We start from the raw sequence: 14,149 nt of genomic DNA, 5'->3' as shown, positions 1-14,149 counted from the left end.
TCACTGACCCTTCAGCTCCCGCAGATGGCGAATTGCAGACTTCATTGTAATGGCTGAGGTGATTTGTAGGCCCAAGCTTCTCCAGCCACAGTTTTCACGCAAGATCCACAATACCAGATACCGACTACCCTGCATTTCATCTTTGTTTTCCTGTGGAAGGAGCAGGTATATTTAGTGTGCTGCCTTATGTTGATCTTTTTCACTGTTTTGCAGATGGAGGCTCCATACCGAGTCCCTATTTCCCCACGATCTCCACCTTTTTTTATTATTCATTTATGGGACATGGGCGTCGCTGGCTGGCCAGCATTTATTGCCAATCCCTAGTTGCCCTTGAACTGAGGGTCTCGCTTGGCCATTTCAGAGGGAAGTTGAGAGTCAACCACATTTCTGTGGCTCTGGTGTCACATGTAGGCCAGACCAGGTAAGGACGGCAGATTTCCTTCCCTAAAGGACAACAGTGAACCAGATGGGTTTTTCTGACAATTGACTATGGTTTTGTGGCCATCAGTAGGTTCTTAATTCCAGATATTTTTAATTGAATTCAAATTCCACCATTTGCTGTGGTGGGATTTGAACCTGGGGCCTCAGAACATGAGCTGATTTTCTGGATTAATAATCTAGCGACAATACCACTGGGCCATCATCTCCCCCGCTTGTGCTTTTGGCCACCTTGCGGATGGAGCAGAGAGAAAAAATAAATCCCCTAGTCGCCACATTCTGGCGCCTGTTCAGGTACACTGAGGGAGAATTTAGCATGGCCAATGTATTTAACCAGCACGTCTTTCAGACTGTGGGAGGAAACTGGAACACCCGGAGGAAACCCACATAGACACAAGGAGAATGTGCAAACACTGCACAATCAATCAAGGCTGGAATCGAACCCGGGTCCCTAGTGCTGTGAAGCAGCAGTGCTAAGCACTGTGCCAGTGTGCCATCCATATGAAAAGAACACTGCAGTTTGTCCAGGGCCTCTGGGGTAAAAATTCCTTTGCTGATATAGAGGAAGTTGCTGCTAAAGTTCAGGGTGAAGGAGCATATCACCTGTGTTCTCATCTCCCTGGAGGAGAGAGATAGAAAGAGTAAGTAAGGGGAGCGCTGGAAAAGGGATTGGAAGCATTGTGTTGTGGGGGTGGGTTGGTGGTGGAGGTGAGAGATCAAGAGTTGAAAAGATGGGTAAGAGGAGAGACAGTAAATTGTTAATGGGATATTCATTGTATTGTCAAAGTTACGGATACACAGGAAAAAGGCATTGATTCATTAAGTCTCTTGAGTCCGTATAAATAGAGACTGCTGGAACATAGGGTTTTAATGAAGACAATGCAAGCATTTGTAATGCTGCATTATGTAAATTAATCTAGTTTCAAGTAAAATATTAGCATCTGGTTTCTGATCTCATCTGACTTCAGAAATGAGTTAAGAGACTGGGGAAGTAGAGTTAGAAATATTGGTGATGGGGAGTGAGAAGAGAATAGGGATGGGGTGAGAATGGGTAATGAGAGAGATATAGGTGAAGATGGAGTTGGAAATACCGGGGAAGAGGAAAATGCCAAGTTTGGGGAAGGGGAGAGATTTGGGGAAGGGAGAAATGGAGAGATTGGGGAAGGTGGGGAGATGGAGATTGGGAAATTGGGTGAGATGGAGAGATTAGGAAGGGGAGAGATGGAGAGGTTGGGGAAGGGGAGATGGAAAGATTAGGAAGGGGATAGATGGAGAGACTGGGGAAGTGGGGAGAGATGGAGATTGGGAAAGGGGTGAGATGGAGAGATTAGGAAGAGGAGAGGTGGAGAGATTGGGAAAGGGGAGATGGAAAGATTAGGAAGGGGAGAGACGGAGAGACTGGGGAAGGGGACAGATAGCGAGATTGGAGAAGGGGAGAGATGTAGAGACTGGGGAAGGGGGAGAGATGGAGATTGGGAAAGGGGTGAGATAGAGAGATCAGGAAGGGGAGAGATGGAGAGATTGGAGAAGAGGAGAGATGGAGAGATTGGGGAAGGGGAGAGTTCGCGATATTGTGGAAGAAGGAGGCCTGCATGAATAGGCGCATTGATGAGGCTCAAAGATGAGGAGGTATTGCATAAACTAGACGATAGAAAAATTAGGTTCTAATTCATTTCGAGGTGTTTAATGCAATTAAGGTTGTTGAGTAAGTGAGCTGGACAGAGGATCAATGTAAGAACCTCCTTTTCCTCTAATAAGCCAGTGTTGCACATGATGTTGGGCTTCCTTTTGTTTTGGTGGCCTAACATCGCCACCACCAGGACAGACTGGGTAAGAGCAGACAGGATTCCCATTGTCTTTGGATTCAGCCTCAGGGGTCCTGAGGGAGGCGTTTCCAGCGAGTACATCGGCAGTTTCAAGTAACCATCAGACCCCATTCCAAACACCTGACAATGTTTACCATACATATTTTTGGAGAGGTTCATCATGACGTAAAAATCAACCACAACATTTTTAACTTCAAAGAAGGTTTTTCAAATACCTTTTTAAATATTGATTGGCTTTTTATTCCCAGGATCAAAGGCCAAACATTTCACAATCAAAACGTATTTGTTCTTGCAACTGAAAAGTATTGTTTTAAATGTGTGGGCTGAAATCAGAAATGCAAGAGGGAAATCCACCAAATGTTTCTTAACCTTGACACAAAGGAAATAAAATTTACCTTTCATAAATAGCTCTCAGGTAAATACAGTGATGGATTAGTAGCTAAAATTATATATCGTGATCCATTTTCTTTTTAAATGTAGCCTGGAACTTTACACTGTGCAAGAATAGAAGTTGAAATCACTGCCATCACTGAAAATGTATCAAAGAAAAGATTCCTTTCTAAAATCTGGGTGTTTCTTTTGGCAGGATAATAACTTGCAACCCACTTCCCAAACAAACACACACCGCCATTTACCTCCCTCCCATCCAACATACATCCCCCACTCTCCCTCCCAACATACATTCATGCCCCACTCCACCTCCACACGTACACACCTCCACTCCCTCGACACACACAACCTCACCGCCCCCCATACATACATGCACTTCTCTCCCCATGCAGAGCCCCATCTCCCACACTCACATCTCCACTCCCTCCACAAACTCACACTCCCTCAACACACATCCACCCTCCCTACACACTAACACCCCACACTCCACACAGACACACTTCGCACTGCCCCGCACATTCACATCCTCACTCCCACCACACACACTCACTCCCCACTCCCCCCACACACTGACACCCCTACTCCCCCCACACACACTCACACCCCCACTCACCCCACACACACTCACCTCACACTCACTCCCCCATTCCCTCCACACACTCACACCCCCACTCCCCCCACACACACTCACATCACACTTACTCCCCCACTCCCCCCACACACACTCACATCACACTCACTTCCCCACTCCCCCCACACACACTCACACCCCCACTCTCCCCACACACACTCACATCACACTCACTCCCCCACTTCCCCCACACACACTCACAACCCCACTCCCCCTACACACACTCACACCCCCACTCCCCCCACACACCCACTCATACACACTCAGACCTCCACTCCTCTCACACACACTCACACCCCCACTCCCCCCACACACACTCACATCATACTCACCCCCCCCACTCTCCCCACACACACACTCACATCACACTCACTGCCCCACTCCCCCCACACACTCACACGCCTACTCCCCCCACACAAACTCACCCCCCCACTCTCCCCACACAAACTCACATCACACTCACTGCCCCATTCCCCCCACACACTCATACCCCCACTCACCCCACACACACTCACATCACACTCACTGCCCCACTCCCCCCACACACTCACACCCCACTCCCCCCACACACTCACACCCCTACTCCCCCCCACACACTCACACCCCCACACACTCACATCACACTCACTCCCCCATTCCCTCCACACACTCACACTCCCACTCTCCCCCCACACACACTCACATCACACTTACACCCTCACTCCCCTCACACATACACACATCACACTTATTCCCCTCATACTCACACCCTCACGCCCCCCACACACCCACTCGCCACACACTCAGACCTCCACTCTTCTCACACACACTCACACCCCCACTCACATTCACGTCACACTCACTCCCCCATTCCCCCCAAACACTCACACTCCCAGTCTCCTCACATAAACTCACACTCCTACTCCCCCCACACATACTCACACCCCCACTCCCCCCACACTCACACCCCCACTCCCCCCACACACTCACACCCCCACTCCCCCCACACACTCACACCCTCACTCCCCCCACACACTCACACCCCCACTCTCCCCCACACACATTCACATCATTCTCACTCCCCTCATACTCACACCCCCACTCCTTCCACACACGCACACCCCCACTTCCCCCACACACTCACACCCCCACTCCCCCCACACACTCACACCCCCACTCCCCCCACACACTCACACCCCCACTCGCCCCACACACTCACACCCCCACTCCCTTCATGCACACACACCCCACTCCCCCCACACACTCACACCCCCACTCCCCCCACACACTCACACCCCACTCCCACCACACACTCACACCCCTACTTCCCCCACACACTCACACCCCCACTCCCCCCACACACTCACACCCCCACTCCCCCCACACACTCACACCCCCACTCCCCCATACACACTCACACCCCCACTCACCCCACACACACTCACACCCCCACTCCCCCCATACACACTCACACCCCCACTCTCCCCCACACACATTCACATCATTCTCACTCCCCTCATACTCACACCCCCACTCCTTCCACACATTCACACCCCCACTTCCCCCACACACTCACACCCCACTCCCCCCACACACTCACACCCCCACTCCCCCCACACACTCACACCCCCACTCCCCCCATACACACTCACATCCCCACTCCCCCCACACACTCACACCCCCACTCCCCCCATACACACACTCATCCCCACTCCCCCCACACACTCACACCCCCACTCTCCCCCACACACACTCACATTATTCTCACTCCCCTCCTACTCACACCCCACTCCCTCCACACACTCACACTCCCACTTCCCCCGCACACTCACACCCCCACTTCCCCCACACACTCACACCCCCACACCCCCCACACACTTACACCCCACTCCCCCCACACACTCACACCCCCACTCCCTCCACACACTCACCCCCCCACTCCCACCACACACTCACACCCCTACTTCCCCCACACACTCACACCCCACTCCCCCCACACACTCACACCCCCACTCCCCCCACACACTCACACCCCACTCCCACCACACACTCACACCCCTACTCCCCCCACACACTCACTCCCCCACTCCCCCCACACACTCACACCCCCACTCCCCCCATACACACTCACACCCCCCATACACACTCACACCCCCACTCTCCCCCCACACACACTCACATCATTCTCACTCCCCTCATGCTCACACCCCCACTCCCTCCACACACTCACACCCCCACTTACCCCACACACTCACACCCCACTCCCCCCACACACTCACACCCCCACTCCCCCCACACACTCACACCCCCACTCCCCCCACACACTCACACCCCCACCCGCCCCACACACTCACACCCCCACTCCCCCCACACACTCACACCCCCACTCCCCCCACACACTCACACCCTCACTCCCCCCACACACTCACACCCCCACTCCCCCCACACACTCACACCCCCACTCCCCCCACACACTCACACCCCCACTCCCCCCACACACTCACACCCCCACCCGCCCCACACACTCACACCCCCACTCCCTCCATGCACACAATCCCACTCATACACTCACACTCCCACTTCCCCCACACACTCACACCCCACTCCCCCCACACACTCATACCCCCACTCCCCCCACACGCTCACACCCCCACTCACCTCACACACTCACACCCCCACTCCCCCCACACACTCACACCCCCACTCCCTCCATGCACACAGTCCCACTCATACACTCACATCCCCACTCCCCCCACACACTCACACCCCCACTCCCTCCATGCACACAGTCCCACTCATACACTCACATCCCCACTACCAACCCCATACCACCCACATAGTCATGGACACAGACACACACACCAGATTTCCAGCTTCCACGGTATTTTACTTTGCTTTGATGATTTACTTCTGCCTGGTACTATATAATCTGGTGTATGTGCTCTGTACCAGCCCCTGTATGTGTAGAGTACACAACAGGTCAAAGGGAATGATTCACTCCAGTCTGGAACTGTATAGCCTGTGTGTATCTCAGTATCTACTTCTGTCCATGCACAGTGCGCAGCGGGGAGAAGGGAATAATTCCACGTGATACAGAGAGATACCGGCAGACTGAGTTGGAGAATGATTTAGCACATGGAGCTGAAACATTAACCCTGATTTTAGATCTGTGCAAGTGAGTGGCTCTTGGATAACTTGGTCAACTTCAGCAACACAGAGTGACCTCACAGCCAAATGACAGCTGACCTTTTACCCATTCGGTTTGACTTTTCACTGACTTGCCAAATATGTTTCACCCCTTTGTTTCCCATTTCCCATCTTGCTGCCTGATCTGCTGAGAGTTTCCAACATGTTCTATTTATATTTCAGTTGTGGCTTGAGCCACAGAGAGGGAGAGGAATGGGGAATTAGCTCATTAAATATCAGGTAATAATCAGTCAGAAACCAGAGAATTGGACAATGATACAGATTCTTAGGAAATGAGAAACTGGAGATATGCACACACACATACACATACATAAACACACAGACACTCAGACACATTCGCTTAAACACATATATGACACAAGCAGACATTGACATAAACATGTGCACAAACATATGTACAATTATACAGACAAAGACCTAGAATATATTCACAACGCATCACTTTCCAAGCATTCCAGTTTAATGAGACAAACAATTCAATTATTTCTTTATTTAACACTTCAAGTACCAACTCAAACATAAACAGTTGCAACTCATTCACTCTTCACTGAATTTTAACTCTAACTGCACATCAACTTTCAACTGAACTTTAACTCTAAAACTGCACTTTGACTTTAACTGAACATCAACTTAAACTAAACATCAACTTTAACTTTTTGACTGAAAATAGATACTGCCGAGTTAGGAAATAGGCTCAATGTAGAATCTATCTTCTTGTTCTCGGAAGCATCCTTCAGGGTAAAATCTTCTTGCCATAGATGGTGTCTTCGAGTTTTTGCTGCCAAACAAAGAACTCGCATGTCTTTTTTATCCACAATTCTCCACTTGCTTCCAGAAGATTCTGTGTCAGCCAGCCAAATGTGTAACCAGAAACTGATCACATAGCTCGAATATCAAGTGAAATTACTTCAGAACGAAACCATTGCACTTGGTTCATTTGCCATATCCCATAAATAGCAGGCATAAAAATCAAAGCCACGGTTAATGTAAACAACTTCCCTTATCTGGGAAGTTTCAGATCACAGCTCCCAGACCAGAGACCTCTTTATGACCTGCATCTGGTTTTAATCTATAAATTGACCAAGCATACTGAGGTCTCAGTCAGAATAGCCACTTTAAAGCCACAATTGCCATTAAAGTTGTTAAATTATTGTTGCTGCCGTCTTTCTCTGTCCACACTGGGCATTCCCACTGGGAACAAGATCTGTGAGACAGGGCCTTCCAGCCTGTAACAACACTTGTGAGACAGGGCCATCCTGCCTCGAACAAGGCCTTTGAAACTGGGCCTGCCAGCCTGGAACAAGGCCTGTGAGGCTGGGCCTGCCAGCTCGGAACAAGGCTGGAGAGACTTCACCTGCCGGACTCGAACACGGCCATGGAGTTTGTGTATTCCATCATGGAAATGACTGTGAATATATCAGATCAACATGTACCCATCCCATGCAGAGCAAAGAGAGAAAGACATTGCTGCCTTGTTATGTGGGCTGGTCAAACATTGGTTAATGAAGAGGGGGGAAAAGCATTTATTTGGAGGAAGGACTGTGGTGAAGGATGGACTAGTAAAAGTGAAGTTAAATGAAAGGGCTAGTTTCCATTGAATAGTGCAAAACTGATCCAAATATTTAAGTTCTATTAAGATAGGAAAAATAAGAACAATGCAATGGATTGGGGGTGGGGGTGGACTACTGGAAGTGTGACTTGGTGAGGGTTCAGTGATGGATATTTGCATTTGGAGATAGAGAATTCAAAATATGGGCTGCCCACTGCCTGTTGTCCATTTTGCACCATCACGCCAAATCAAAATGGTTCACTCTCCCTGGGTTTGCCTCTCACTCTCTCTGCTGTTCTCCATCTCTTTTCCCTCCATCTCTTGTTGTGCTCCATTCATGCTGCTTGTTCCCCCCCCCCCCCATCCCATTCTGTGTCTTTCTCCAACCCGCTCTCTTCCTCTCCAAATATCTCAGTTATAACTTTGTGCGATCCTCAATTTAGCATCCATTAAACACCATGTCTGATATCACATTGACATGGATCAGACTCAGTCTCAGTTCCTGAATGTGTAGATTACACAGCAGGTAAAATGGAATGATTCACTTGCACTGGTACGATACAGCCCATGTGTAAATCAGTGTCATATTCTGTCCTGTCCAGTTAAATCGAAAAGGTTTTGTTGAAGGATCAGTCAAATCTGAAACATTAACTCTGTTCCTCTCCACAGTTGCTGCCAGACCTGCTTAGTTTATCCAGCATTTTCCATTTTTATTTCAGATTTCTTTGATGATTTACTCCTGCCTGGTACTGTATAGTCTGGTGTATGTGCTCTGTACCAGTCCCTGTATGTGTAGAGTACACAGCAGGTCAAAGGGAATAATTCACTCCTGTCTGGAACTGTTCATCACATCAAGGCACACAATGAAGCTCCTATTCCACATTACCAATGTCTGCATGTGCATTGCTTTAGGTAAGACTTTCTTTTTAATCATTATCGGAATTTGTGTGAGGCTGAGATTTATATCCGAAATTCTAGGTTCCTGGAAGGCTTTAATCGTTCCCTGTCGAGCGAGATGTAGCGCAGCGTGACAGCAACTTCCTTTCACAGAATCAGTGTGACAACGCCTTGGGATTTAGCTTCTGAGCTTTTTTTTAAGGCAGCGAAACATTAATAACTCCTTGCCATCCAACCCCATATCACCTTTACCCGAAAATCATGACTATGTCCCCCAGACTAACCCCATTCGACCACTCGCTCGCAACAATCTTCATCATAATCTCCTCATTCTCTCAAACTCTGGTGCAGCTACAGCAGGCAGTAAAAAAGGCAAATGGTATGTTGGTCTTCGGAGCGAGAGGATTTGAGTGTAGGGATAGGGATGTTTTACTGCAATTGTGGAGGACGTTGGTGAGGCCACACCTGGAGTTTTGTGTGCAGATTTGGTGTCCTCATATGAGGAAGAGTGTCCTTGATAGCGAGGGAGTGCAGCGAAGGTTGACCAGGCTGAGTCGTGGGATGGCAAGTCTGTCAGATGAGGAGAGACTAAATTGGTTAGGATTATACTCATTGAAATTTAGAAGAATGAGAGGGAATCTCATAGAAACTTATAAAATTCTAACAGGGTACATTCAGAAAGAATGTTCCCAATGGTGGGGCGGCACTGTGGCACAGTGCTTAGCATTGCTGTCTCACAGCACTAGAGACCCGGGTTCGATTCCCGGCTTGGGTCACTGTCTGTGTGGCGTTTGCACATTCTCCCCATGTCTGCATGGGTTTCCTCTGGGTGCTCTGGTTTCCTCCTACAGTCCAAAGACGTACAGGTTAGATGAATTGGCCATGCCAAATTCTCCCACAGTGTACCCGAACAGGTGCCGGAGTGTGGCGACGAGGGGATTTTCACAGTAATTTCATTGCAGTGTTAATGTAAGACTACTTGTGACTAATAAATAAATAAACTTGAATAAACTATATAAACAATGGTGGGGGAGTCCAGAACTAGGGGTCATAATTTGAGGATAAGGACTTGTCGGACTGAGGTGAGGAGAAATTTCTTCACCCAAAGAGTCTTGAATATGTGGAATTCACGACCACCGAAAGTAGTTGAGGCCAAAGTTTTGGGTGGAATTTTCCTGGCGCACCTGCTTGAGGTTCATATGATCTTGCCCAAGGCCAATGGAGAATGCTATTCTCCGAGTCTTGCCCACCCCTGGAATCAGGGCGGGCATGCTGATAAAATTCTGGCCTTTGTCTGAATTCAAGAAGGAATTAGATATAGCTCTTCAGGCTGAAGTGATCAAGGGGTATGGGGGAAAGGGGGGGAATCAGGATATTAAATTTGATGATTAGCCATGGTTGAAATGAATGGCGGAGCAGGCTCGAAGCGCCGAATGGCCTACTCCTGCCTCTAGTTTCTATGTTTCTATGGGATCATTGACCATATCCTTTCATATTCACTAAATTTAATCTCGTGTGACTGATATATGCCCTCACGCCCAGTCTAATCCAACTGTTAATCTCACTTTCCAGTTTATTATCCCACCCAGTCTAATTCTATTGTCCTCCTCACTCACCAGCCTCCTCTACTTGGGAGTCCATGTTTGCCCAGCTGAGAAATCCTGGCCAGCGAAATGGCAGGAGCTGGAGACCAAGGTGACCGCTCGCCTGATTTGCTGGACAGGGACTGCTCCAAGTGCTGTCTTACAGGGCGAGAGTTTTCATCATAAACCAACGGATTGCCTCGCTGTTGTGGTACTCATAGAAACCCTACAGTGCAGAAGGAGGCCATTCGGCCCATCGAGTCTGCACCGACCACAATCCCACCCAAGCCCTACCCCCACATACTTACCCGCTAATCCCTCTAACCTACGCATCTCAGGGGCAATTTTAACCTGGCCAATCAACCTAACCCGCACATCTTTGGACTGTGGGAGGAAACCGGAGCACCCGGAGGAAACCCACGCAGACACGAGGAGAATGTGCAAACTCCACATAGACAGTGACCCGAGCCGGGAATCGAACCCAGGACCCTGGAGCTGTGAAGCAGCAGTGCTAACCACTGTGCTGACTGATCACTTTGACCTCTCCCCCACAAGCATCCAGAGAACGTTCACAGAGTTCTTCTGGGAAAAAGACTGCACTGGGTCACTGCTGTGGTTCTGAATCTTCCGCTCAGGGAAGGCAGTCAGGCATTGGTGTGCCTTTTCACCCAGGTGGTGATCTTCTGCCTTCAGATCCTGCAGCAATACCTCTACACTGGACCCCCTCCTTGATGGTGTGCCTTGGTGACGTACTTCTTCCGCCAGGTGAATGGCCTGACATGTAGCTCTTGTTCACAGATTTGAGTGGTCTTTGTGGCTCCTTGCAAGCATTACCCATCCTTTACCAGGATCTTCTGGAAGTCGGGGACATGGTTGCCTCGTGCAGCAGCTCTCCCCTGTCTGGAGTAGCAGCTATTGTTTGGGAGCTGCTACTCTGGAATCCACTCCTCCACCAATACCATTTCAGATGGCTAGCAGAGGGGGAGGTTGTGCCTGCCGGGTGACCAGGTTTGAGGACGTGCTAGGTGGTGGAGGAGTGGGCTGGATGGCACCCCACGAGTTGGTTGAGTACGTGGCGGTGGACGTTCAGCTCGCGGCCGATGCCATCCATGATCTTACGATGGTCGTGCTGGGACCTGCCATCAACACGTGGTCCCGAGGAGGTGCAACTGTGCGGCAGGATCCCGTCTGAGCGTACCCCTGCTCAGACAGAATTTCACATTGGCTCTAAGCCCAGACCCATTCCTGGGTCTGGTGCCCCACAGTTTGAACTGCCTCACGGAAATGCCCTCCTGCCCTTTCCCACTGCACAGAGTGGTTGCTTGTATGGGCTGCAGCTGCACATCTTCCACTACTGTGTTCTCGCCCATTAACTGGATACACCTTGGTGGGCCTTGTTGCCGTCCAACAGTGGAGGTCCCCAGTGGAGGTCCCTCTATGGAGGGACCTGGGGTGGAAGCTCATGCACGCACCATATTCCCGGGTAGCTTGCTGTGCTTGTATAGTGGTTAGTACTCTGCAGCAACCTCGGTTAGAATCCAAGTCACGGCATTGTGGGATTACAATGACACGGCATTGGGAGCTTCACTTTTAGGGGCAGCACAGTGGCACAGTGGTTAGCACTGCTGCCTCACAGCATCAGGGACCTGGGTTCGATTCCCAGCTTGGGTCACTGCCTGTGCGGAGTCTGCACGTTCTCCTCGTAACTGCGTGGGTCTCCTCTGGGTGCTCCAATTTTCTCCTGCTGTCTGAAAGACGTGTTCATTAGGTGCATTGATCATGCTAAATTCTCCCTGAGAGTACCGAAACCAGCACCGGAGTGTGGCGACTAGGGGATTTTCACAGTAACTGCATTGCAGTGTTAATGTAAGCCTACTTGTGATACTAATAAATAAACTTATAAAAACTTTTCAACGTACAACTGCACATTGTACTGGTTCATGGGCTCCCAAGAAACCTGCGGTCTTGTGGAGTCTACGGACCATATGCATGCTCACTGTCTTATGCTGCACTCCCTTTTTGTTACCTAAAAACCTTTCATTAATGCCTTGTTTGCACTTCAGTTCCATGGTCATGCGATGCAGAGGGGATCGGGGAAGGCAGAGGGCCTCCTCGTGAACCTGCTCCTGGGCCTGGCCAGACTCACCATGAACAGGTCCAGGCAACAGGCCACCGAGGGGGTCCTCTGACATGACTGTCTGCCCCTCTACTGCGGCTACATTCAAGGTGTCCCTGGAGGAGGAGGAGCATGCAGAGTCCACAGGCACCATCGAGGCCTTCCATGCCTGTTGGGCCCTGCAGGGGCTGGGGTGTATGATCGACCCTTTTAATCACATTTTGATTTGATGTTTTAAGTTTCCTTTACACTTTGGTTAATTTTGCATTGGGCGGTTCTCCCCACCCCCACCCCCCACTTTTTGTAAGGGGCTGCCCCCTTTTACTTTGTTCCTCAGTTTATTTGATTTTGTTTATTTGGTTTGCCAAAAAGATGCTTCACTCACCAGTCTGTTTAGTATCCTACCCAGTGTCAACTTACTGCACCACTCACTCACCGGACTATTTAAAGGCCACGTCAGCTGATACACCCAAACTTCCAGTAAGCCCATGGCGGAATAAAATTGTGTTGGAGTTCATGGAAGGGACAAAACCAAATGAGGACATTGGGCCTGAACTGATAATGGCTGGCAGAGGCTTGTTTGGACCAGAAACTAGTATGATTCTGCTGGGCCGAATTTTTTTAAATTCATTCATGGAACATGGGCGTCGCTGGCTGGCCAGCATTTATTGCCAATCCATAGTTGTCCTTGGAGGGAAGTTGAGAGTCAACCACATTGCTGTGGCCCTGGAGTCACATGTAGGCCAGGTAAGGAGTGCAGATTTCATTCCCGAAAGGACATTAATGAACCAGATGGGTTTTTCTGACAATAGACAATGGTTTCATAGTCATCAGTAGATTCTTAAATCCAGATTTTTTTTGTTGAATTCAAATTCCACCATCTGCCATGTTGCGATTTGAACCCAGGTCCCGAGAATATTAGATCATACACAAGCCTATGGGAAAGTAAGACTTACAATCCAACATCTATATTTAACTGGCTGTTTTATCAGAATGATATAAACAAGCGAGGGAACCATGAACAAATGGCTTATACTACTACCAGGAGCAATATAAACAAGGGGAGACTAGCCATAAGGAAGGGTTATGTTTGTGATACATTCCAGGTACAAAGTTCAACCTTTTAGGTACAAAATACATTGAGTACAAAAAAACATTAACCCTTTCCCTTCTTCACCGACTATGTCTTGCATTTGATCTGCCAATTCTCAATAAACCACTTTAAATTGAACCGCTTGTGACTCCTCCATTCTATTGAGGGTCTGTTGCCGCCTCTGAAACTCTGAAGTCTCATTATCACTGACTATCGGGGTGGTGGGGGGTGAGGGGGAATACCTGATCGCTGTGTACAAAATCGTGGGTGATAGATATGAAGAAACTATTGCTGTGTTAGAGGGGTGCATACGCAGGGGACATAGTTTTCAGTTAAAGGGAAGGAGATTTAAAGGGGGTTTGAGGGAAAACGTTTTCACCCAGAATGTGGTAGACATCTGGAACTCACTGCCTGAAAGGGTGGCAGAGGCCAGAACTCAA

The 14,149-nt window shown here is 49.3% G+C and overlaps 1 pseudogene; it reads right to left on the bottom strand.

Annotated features, from left to right (window-relative positions):
- Window positions 1-284, bottom strand: LOC144508396 (large ribosomal subunit protein eL43 pseudogene; annotated as a pseudogene).
- Between the last annotated feature and the right edge of the window lie 13,865 nt (window positions 285-14,149).

The sequence above is a fragment of the Mustelus asterias genome, chromosome 20 (assembly GCF_964213995.1).
Source record: "Mustelus asterias chromosome 20, sMusAst1.hap1.1, whole genome shotgun sequence".
Taxonomy (NCBI): Eukaryota; Metazoa; Chordata; class Chondrichthyes; order Carcharhiniformes; family Triakidae; genus Mustelus; species Mustelus asterias.
Note: the sequence above shows the minus strand (reverse complement) of the source record. Positions and strands in the feature narration are given on the sequence as shown.